Source organism: Ambystoma mexicanum, chromosome 3p, assembly GCF_040938575.1.
Source record: "Ambystoma mexicanum isolate Mex_15411 chromosome 3p, UKY_AmexF1_1, whole genome shotgun sequence".
Lineage (NCBI taxonomy): Eukaryota > Metazoa > Chordata > Amphibia > Caudata > Ambystomatidae > Ambystoma > Ambystoma mexicanum.
The window spans coordinates 1007241620-1007251980 of NC_090925.1; the positions used below are offsets into that span (position 1 = coordinate 1007241620).

Sequence of the window (10361 nt, forward strand, 5' to 3'; positions counted from 1 at the left end):
TATGAAGGTCCTTTTATCTAAAGTGCCTGTTCATGTTGTTGTTGTTGCCAGGGAACAGCTGATCGATAGGACGAGAACTATTACGAATGGGCTTATTGAGAGCGGAGTGCCGGTGAAGAAGATCCCCATTGAGTGTTAAGAGTTTTAAGTTGAATACATTGCTTTTGCCAAGTTCTAGCAGTTTAAAGACTTTCCTATCCTGTGCGAGAGGATAAAAGCCGAGAGGAGCAAAGTCGAAGCTCTACATGCCTCCACGAAGGAGGTTGCCCTGACTGACCACCCTGTAACCCGGTCCTCACTCTCCACTGTAACTATCTTGTACACTGTTCTCTGTATACTTTATTCTTGTATGTAACTGCTCAGAGCCTGGACTAATGTATGCTCTGACTGGTGTATTAAGGTGTTTGTGTAACGATATGTAACTCTGCTGTGCACATGATTATGCGCCCAGCTACCTGAGGGTTCAGACGTGCTTTATAAATGAACAAACTAAACTAACACCTCAGCGATCGAAGAACAAGGTTCTCCCTGTCAGGCCTGAGTGTGGGAGAGACAGCAACCCAAGCGTTAAACAAATTTGTACTCCGAGGGCTGAGTGAGACGAACAGCCGGAGTGGAGCGGACGGACGGGCGCGTGCCCATTCTCCATATAGCTGGGCCCGATCAGCTTTTCGTGCTGCAAGTCTCCAGTGCTACGCAGCTGTAAGGACATCTGCCGGTGAGCGGCGGAAGGACACCAGAATACAAAGAGACATATATCGGTGAACAGCGGTACTACGTCTTAAAGGAAAGGACATCTGCCGGTGATCGGTGGTGATGCAAGTAAGAATAAGACTGTTGTTATTGAAGACAAACAGAACAAATGAGAACTGAAACAAAGCAGGGACGTGCAGGATATTGTAAAGCAAGTCAGGAATAGCCTGGTGTGAATTGAGGGAACTGCAACAGAGAATTCAAGCAGTCCCTCCCTCAAGTAGAGAACTGAAATAAAAGAACCAGAATAAGAACGCAGCACAGAACCCTGGGTAGAGAGGACAGAGTTGCTTATCTGTGTCCACTAAAGGGGAAGACTCAGGATCAATTAGAGAGAGGGAGTGAATACCTTGAGATGCTACCCAGAGTTCGCTAAGCATAATATAACAGAAGAACATGGAGAAGGGAGAACACCAGAGGTTTGGAGGCCCGAGAAACTGAAAATCCCTGTGATATTTGAAGGAATCCTTCTTGTTCTGCTTTAAATAAAGGTGCAGTTTATCCCATTGAAAGTGTGTTGGCCTTGATTACCACCTTGAAAAATTGACAATTGGTGGCAGCGGTGGGATAGGGCCGAACACCATGGAAGACCTAATAAAGACTTTGAGTGAAGGTCAACACCTATTGCAACAAGCGCTGAAGCTACAAAGCCAACAAGCGGATCACCAGGTGTTTCAACAAGCCTCACAGGTACAAATAGCCCAGCTAATCGACACAACAAACCTAAAAAGGCATTCTCAGGTTCCTGCCTCAGTGTTAAAGAAATATGCCACTGGGGAAGACCCAGTCCATTTTTTTGCCAACTTTGCGAGGGTCGCAATAAACGTTCAGTGGCTGGCCGATAGGTGGTGCCATTACATTGCTCCCTTAATGACAGGGGAAATGCAGAGAGCATACCAAGCCACCAATCCAACAGGTGACACCAATTACGGGGATATGAAAAGAGTAGTATTAGAGAGGTTGGGGCACAATGAAGAAGCCTATTGGATAAAGTTTCGTGAAACCAAGCTGCTAGCGGATGAAACTCCAAGACAACTGTACTACCGAGTGAAGGAGTTGGGCAAGAAGTGGTTGCAAACAGTCACTACCACGACTCAAGAAATGGCTGAGAAGATCGTCCTAGTCATGAAGCTCTTCCACTTAAGGTACAATGCTGGGTGAGATAACACCATCGCCTTACTCTGATGGAAGCTGTGAACATTGCCTCGGCATACCAAAAGGCGGGTCAAAGCAGAATTATGACATATCCTTGACCTACCAGAAGTGTCAGTGGTACCCCTGCTTCAACCAGCAGACCAGCCAATGTTCCGGGATGGCCTAATTTTATGATGCGTTGATCTGATTGGGATGGTGTTGGTGCCAGACCCCGCCCCAGTAGTGAAAGTAATCCTGGTACTGCTGTAGCAAGACCACCCAGTGTGGGGTTCAGAGGTCCACAATGCTTTGACCGTGGAGAGTGGGGACATCACACTCGGCTCTGCCCCAAGCGAAGCAAACAAGAACCAATGGATGTTGGAACTTTTGAAATCCCCCAAGAAGGTGACGTTACTGAAGCTATTCGGCCGCCGAAATCTCCATATGCATATACCTGTGAGGCAGAGGTGGATGGTCATCAAACTCGGGCCATGATTGACTCTGGAAGCCTGCAAACAGCCCTTGCTGCCGAACTGGTAGGTGAAGTGCCTTAGTCGAATGGTAGTATCCCTATAATATGTGTGCATGGGGACGTAAGAAGATGTCCAATTAAGGAAATAAAGATAAAGGTGGCAGGGGAACACATGGGGTTGAGAGCTGCCGTGATGCCGTTGTTGCCAGAACCCCTCCTGGTAGGATCTGAGGTGCCTGATCGCCCACGCTTGATACAGAACATAGAAAAAGATTGGTTGGAGAGTGCCCCCTACCACGATCAGGAAATTGTAGCATCACCCATCAAAGAGAAGAAAAGCCAAGCAGGTCGACAGAACATTACGAAGGATTGGCTTGAGAAAAATATGCACCCGATCACCGTAAATTGAAAATTGGATGAGCAAGGGGACAGTTTCAGAATGGCTCAGGAGTTGGATCCTGTCTTGAAACATGCCAGAGAATCTGTAGAGGGAAGCCAGGATGGGAAAGGGCCGAGTTTCTTTAAGGACAAGGGTTTGTACTACTGCATTATACAGGGCCCAAGGGGAGAAACAGTCAGGCAGCTCCTGGTTCCCAGTAAATATTATAAGCCAGTCCTGGAGATGGCACACCTGCAAGTGGGAGAAGGACACTTGGGAGTTGAGAAACGACTCAAAAGATAGTGGCTCAATTCTTTTGGCCTGGAGTTTATAGACAAGTGGCCAGATTCTGTCAGCAGTGCCCGGAGTGTCAGAGGAAGAATAAGGCTGTGATTGTAAAAGCACCATTGCAACCCATGCCACTAATTGTAGAGCCATTTCACCGGATAGTGTTGGACATAGTTGGACCCTTGGATCCTACTAGTTGGGGACACAAATACATATTAGTGATAGTGGACTACGCCACTAGATATCCAGAGGCATTCCCGCTGAAGTCTACCAGCGCTCAGCAGATATGTGATGTGTTGATTCCTTTTATCGCCCGAGTAGGCATCCCTAAAGAAATTGTCACGGATAGAGGCAGGAAATTCATGTCTGCTGTGATAAAACAAGTAGTATTGCACATTGATCATCTCAACACTGCTGTGCATCATCCTCAAACGGACAGTTTAGTCTAGAGATATAACCAGACGATCAAGCAAATGTTAAGGAAAACTACAAGGCCGGGAGAGAGAAACTGGGACAGGCTGTTATCCTGGATATTGTTGACTCTCAGGAATACACTAAAGTCATCGACCGGGATCGCTCCATTTGAACTTCTTTTTGGCAGACCAGTCCGAACCCTATCTGACATCTTAAAGGAGGGGTGGGAGAAACAACCGGATCAAGAAATAACCCTCACTGAATATGCTCCGCAGCTGATAGAAAGGGTGAAGAATCTTAGGTCAGTGGCACAAGATAATCTATCTCAAGCGCAAGGAAGTCAGGAACGATATTATAACCAACATTCCCGGATGCAAAGTTTTCAAGTAGGCGACAAAGTATTAGTTATTCTTCCAACCTCTGATAACAAGATGCTGGCGGCATGGAGAGGCCCCTATACTGTGGAAGAAGTTCTAGGTCCAGTGACTTATAGGATTCAACAACCGGATAGGAAAATGCCTCTACAAACATACCATGTGAACCTATTAAAAAAATCGTTTGCGTCTGTACTCACAGTGTCGTTGATTAGAACTGAAGAAATGCCAACCGAACACCTTCCTCAGGAGTCAAAGAATGTGGGTAAAGAAGCCCTAAACATCAATAAAGACTTGAATGCTGTTCAAAGATTGGAACTTTCATCTTTAATTGACAAATATGCAGAGTTTTTTTCATCCATTCCAGGGAGGACAACGCTGGCATATCATCACATAAATACACCCCCTGGAACTACAGTTTGTGTATGCCCATACAGAATACCTGAGGCCAGGGTACAAACTATCAACAAGATAGTACAAGAAATGATATGGTTAGGAGTGATTGAACCTTCACACAGTGTGTGGTACTCTCCCATGGTTCTAGTACCTAAACCAGATGGAAGTACCTGATTCTGAATGGATTTCCGAAAATTAAATGAAGTCTTGAGTTTGATGCCTACCCCATGCCGCGGATTGAAGACTTATTGGATAAACCGAGGAAACCAAAATATCTAACTACCATCGATCTTACGAAGGGTTACTGGCAAATAACACTGTATCCTGCTGACAAGGAGAAGACCGCCTTTGCAACACCCTCAGGTCTATATCAGTTCACAGTGCTTCCTTTTGGGCTTCACAGGGCACCCGCCACCTTTCAGAGACTGATTAACTTTTTGATCAGAGGGCACAAGCATTATGTAGGCGCATACTTAGATGATATCATTGTTAGACTAAAGTCATCAGCACCATCTAAAAGGGACTGGCGAAATGAGAAAACAGAAGAAGCCTTCACTTCACTCAAAAATGCTCTGTCTGATCAAACCATGCTACAGTGCCCTGACTATGACACACCCTTTTTTCTGCACACTGATGCCTCCGGGACAGTGTTGTTCCAAAGTCAGGTTGAAACAGAGAGGCCCATCCTGTTTATCAGTCAGACGCTTCTGCCTTATGAGCTGGGGAATGTGAGCATTGAAAAGGAATGCCTCGCAGTCAAATGGGCGGTGGAGGCTCTCAGATACTACCTACTAGGGAGACTCTTCACGTTAGTAACAGATCATGCACCACTGATCTGAATGTCTCGTAACAAAGATACCAATCCCAGAATCCTAAGATGGTTTCTTTCTTTACAGCCATATTCATTTCAGACGGTTCATCGCCCTCGTCCCTAATGGCACAAGCAGATTTCTTATCACGTGCACATGCCCTTCCTGAATGTAAGGGCTCGGGGGACGTTTGTGAAAGGGTTAATGCCAGGAAGGCAGACTAGGAGGGGCTGTCTGATAACATCAGGTGTCATGGCAGTAAAAGACTAAAAGGGTGATTGACAGGAGGTGGTTCCTGAGTTTTGATGGACAGATTACATATCCAGTAGCAGAAGATACTTCATGTGAAGGTCCTTTTATCTAAAATGCCTGTTTGTGTTGTTGTTGTTGCCTTGGAACAGCTGATTGAGAGGACGAGAACCGTTACGAGTGGACTTATTGAGAGCGGAATGCCGATGAAGAAGATCCCCATTGAGTGTTAAGAGTTAAGAGTTGAATTGTTTTTGCCAAGTTCTAGCAGTTTAAAGACTTGCTTATCCTCTGCGAGAGGATAAAAGCCGAGAGGAGCGACGTCGAAGCTCTGCACGCCTCCACGAAGGAGGTTGCTCTGACTGACGAGGTCTGTAACACCTCGGTGGTCGAAGAACAAGGTTCTCCCTATCAGGCCTGAGTGTGGGAGAGACAGCGACCCAAGCGTTGAACAAATTTGCACTGCGAGGGCTGAGTGAGACGAACAGCCAGAGTGGAGCGGACTGACGGCCGTATGTGCATTCTCTGTACAGCTGGGCCTGATCAGCTGTTCGTGCTGCAAGTCTCCAGTGCTACGCGGCTATAAGGACATCTGCCGGTGAGCAGCGGAAGGACACCGGAATATGAAGGGACATCCGTCGGCGAACGGCGGTACTACGTCTTAAACAAAAGGACATCTGCCGGTAATCATTGGGGATGCAAGTAAGAATAAGACTTTTGTTATTAAAGATAAACAGAACGAATGAGAACTGAAACGAAGCAGTAACGCGCAGGATATTGTAAAGTGAGTCAGGGATAGTCTGGTGCGAATTGAGGGAACTGCAACAGAGAATTCAAGCAGTCCCTCCCTCAAGTAAAGAACTCTGAAATGAAAGAACCAGAATAAGAACGCAGTACAGAACCCTGGGTACAGAGGACAGGGCTGCCAATCTGTATACACTAAAGGGGGAGACTCAGGATCAATTAGAGAGAGGGAGTGAATACCTTGAGATGCTACCCAGAGTTCGCTAAGCATATTATAACAGAAGAACATGGAGAAGGGAGAACACCAGAGGTTTGGAGGCCCGAGAAACTGAAAATCCCTGTGATATTTGAAGGAATCCTTCTGGTTCTGCTTTAAATAAAATTGCAGTTTATCCCGTTGAAAGTGTGTTGGCCTTTATTTCCACCTTGAAATATTGACAGGGTCACTTTCATTGAGGTCACATAAACTGTTGTTGATTTTAACTATTGGAAAACGTTTCCTCTTGTCACTGGATTGTTGGACCCATTGATGCTCCATGATACTTGCCGGATCAGATAGTTGCATATAATTAGATGTGTTTTTTAAATGTGTTCTTTGGTGGAAGACTTTAATAGAGGTATAGAAAAAGAGGAATGTATTATATTTACACATGAATCATGTTTTCTCTGCCAGTATTTTGCATGGGTCCTAAGTGTCAATTTTCTTTAAAATATATTTCGCTGTTAGAAAATCTTTTACTAATCGAGAGTTGTGGTACCTTTAATTTTTGCGTGGATATAGGAGAGAAGTATGACTGATTCCATGGAATGATGGAATTAACTTTTAAACCAGTTCAATAACTGATACTCCTTTCATGGATTAAATCGCACTATTGAAAATAAAAACATAAATACTTTTCATTGTTAAGAAAAAATTATTGTAAAACATATTTATACTTACCTACTCCCTCGTTATAAATTGTTTCAATGGTAAATAAAGCTGGAAGAAACAGAATAAGGGTTTTATATTTGGCAGTGAGAGGTCAGCAGACGTATTGTAAGTAGATTCACGTTACCTACACTTCTCAGAGCAGAGGTATTCTATGTGCAAAAACTGCTGTGGTTATAATATTTATACCCAATACTGTTTCGGTTTCCTTCTTGCATACTTTACAATAATGGAACATTACGGATAACTACCTAAAAATACAAGAAGTATCAAACATACATTAATTGTGGTAAAATAAGGTAACCCCCTTATTACTAAGGCAAAACAGCATGTCTTATCTCCTTATTATCTCCTGATCAAGGTAAATTCAGCTATAGTATTGGGTATCATTGTCTCTGCAAAAAGCTAGAGGACAAAACAGATTAGTGATATATTTGATATGTACCATCTTTAGTTTATACTAAGTTTATTAGTTATGCATTCAAGAAATGAGTATATTATGGAGGTTATGGAGGTGAGCAGAGATGAAGGGTTGTAACTGGATCGTGCTGAAATCTTGCCCACCAACACATATTTTGGGATAAACTCAGATGGCCTCACTAGAAGTTCTCATCTCCCCTATAGCACATACTGAGACTCATATCCCTTAAGCAAAGAATCCCGAACTCAAAAACTTCTTATATCACCCTCCACCCTCTTCTCGTTCACGTTCGACCCAACGATGACAGAAAGGTATTCACTCCACCTGCAGTACCATTACTTATGCTCACCGCACGACATACACATCGACCTGTGTACTTTGAGTGGACACAGCCTACAGACACAGTCCCCCGGTCATATTTAGTTTGGATATGACAGCCAGGAGTACACCATGTTATCTCAGAAGGGGTAAGGCCAAACCTTCCCCCTGCCACGGCCAGCCTAATTAACTAACAAAGGCTCCATGGGTCTGCCCTGTCCTTTTGCCAAGCCCTGTAGCTGGTGGCAGCATGTGCATACTAGATAGATAGAGAAGGGACTAAAGCACTCACCTAAAGGATCGGCCATCTTAGAATGGAGTAAGAAGTCATCGGGTGAGCCCGCCGAGGTAAACCACAATGTGTCAAGAGGAGTGAAAGTATATGTGGAATAAATAATAAAATTGATGAAAATAAAGATAAAAAATAAACGGAAAATAGAAAAAGTATGAAGAGAAAATGTAAACAAACATTGCCAGCACGCTGTGCCTGACAGCTCGCGCACCATAACTGCTAAGCGTATACCACAAGGTATTTTTTTCATCAGCTAACACTTTAGTTGTGGATAGTATTCTATCAATATATGTTGTTTTAGTATTCCTCTCAAGCTCAAACGTATATCCTATTCTCTAGAGTGCTTTGCTGACTCTTGATGAACGTTGAACAGAAGTTACACAGTATTTAACATGAATTAACCCCAAATATATCAGGCTTCCACGCCGTTCGAATATTTTCTCCAGCACTTGCCACTCCTCTTGTACACTCCACAGGTACTACATTTCTTCTAGTGCCTAGGGTTAAACTTACCTTTCATCATAGTTTGATTTCTACTCACTTGCTCCTCATTTTTGTTGCAGCTGTGTCTTCTTCTTGACTACAGCAAACTATATTTCCCGTGGAGGATCTACACATCACTTGATTCACCACCAAGGATCTCTATCTGCACCCGATGCCCTCGAACACTTTGCTTACTGGTAATTATACTTTCTTATATCTTGTCCTATGTGGCTCCTTTACCTACCTACATTCTTTCTAAACGCTTTTGAACGATGACTTCTCTTGCACTGGACTAGAAACGTCTCTCTGAACCTCTTCTCCTCCCCTCACCCTGAATTTAACTGGGAATGAATGTGCCCTTGTGGTACTAGATTAATTACAATTTCTCTGACAATGCAGTCTGTTCTGGCTCACAGATGAGACTGAAATGTACAGCAGGAGTTTAATGAATTACTTCAAGGTATAAAAAACTTGTACAAACGTTCTCCCCTTTGTTTTTTTTCCTTTTGTATGAAGAATTCAATTTTGGCCATATGAAGAAGAGGAAAGTATCCTCGAAACGCGTCGCCACATGAATTGGATTTCACCATTGTTTCAAATGTATTGTGACCTACTATTGCACTGCTTTGCTTCTTGAATTTGTAAATGTTTCTCCTTTTGAAATATTGTGTATTTGACACTTTAGATATAAACTTTTGCTATAAAAACACACAACTGAACTCTTTGGTTTATATGTTTTTTGTATTAATATGGGAAAACAGTAGTGGACTTAGTCCAAACATCCTAAAGTGTGCAGGGGACGGGAGGGTTCCCTTGTTGAATCCTCATTCCAATTGTCTCTTGTTTGTAGGGGTCTTGTGCCATGGCCTCAGTTCCTCCCCCACACCTAAAATTAATCTACAGCATCTCTTAAATGTATGTTTCATTGCCATTTAATTTGAGGTGTGCATCAATAATCCACCTTTTTCTGGCCAGGTAACCCTGCAGTAACAGTATCAGCAGGACTTCAGCAGGGGAGAGGGGAGAGAAAGCAGAAGCAAAGAGGAAGGTTTTAAGGTGCTTCCGGAACCGAAGATGGTTCTCCTCATGTTTCAGGGAGGCTGTTCCAGAGGGAGGCGCCAGCCGAAGAAAGACATCTACCACCAACTTGTTGCTTGGTGAAGCGACAGACCCTGAGGGAGTTGGAGGCGGATGAGCGAAGAGCTCGAGAAGGGAGATATTTAGGAAGAGAGAGTTGAAGATATTGGGGCCTCAGGCCCCAGAAGGCCTTGTGTACAATGCAAAGGGTTTTGAACTTAATCGTCGCAGCCACTGGGAGCCAGTGCAGAGATTTCAGTCCTGGAGAGATACGATCCCTGGCATTGAGGCCAAGGACAAGTCTCGCAGTCCTGTTTTGGATGAGTTGCAGAGGGCGGAGAGTAGAGGCAGGCAGATTTAGACAGAGCCTGTTGCCATAGTCTAGCCTAGAGAGAACCAGAGTTCTGGAGAAAGTGAGCTTCTGGGGGAAGGAGAGGAAAGGAAGAATACCTCTGAGGAGGTGGAGTTGGTAGTGTGACTTCTTGGAGACGTCAGAGATGTGAGGAGAGAAGGAGAGTGTGGAGTCGAAGATGACCCCAAGGTTTTTAGCCTCACAGGTGGGAGCAGGGGGAGGGCCAAGTCCCTTCTCCCTTTCCATGGCAGCCATTAAAAACATAGGAAAAAAAGTAAACAAATAAAATGGCCACCATGGGAAGGGAGAAGGGACTACATGTAGTACCTTTTCCCTTTCCATGACGACCTACTGCAGATCGGGAGCGGACACGCTGGGGACTGAAGTGTTCACAGCGTGCCTGCTCTGGAAATGGCAGAAAAAGAAGGTAAATGGGGGTGTGAGGGCGGAAAGGGAATTCGGGGAAGGGGGCATGGGG

The 10361-nt window shown here is 44.4% G+C and overlaps 1 long non-coding RNA gene across 1 annotated transcript in view; it reads left to right on the plus strand.

The window, feature by feature from the left end:
- Positions 1 to 9126, plus strand: part of LOC138581188 (uncharacterized) — a 63733-nt gene extending 54607 nt beyond the window's left edge. The window contains exons 3-4 of the long non-coding RNA XR_011304466.1: positions 8535 to 8651; positions 8971 to 9126. This is a non-coding gene — a long non-coding RNA (uncharacterized lncRNA). The remainder of the gene's footprint in view (positions 1 to 8534; positions 8652 to 8970) is intronic.
- The last annotated feature ends 1235 nt before the right edge of the window (positions 9127 to 10361 follow it).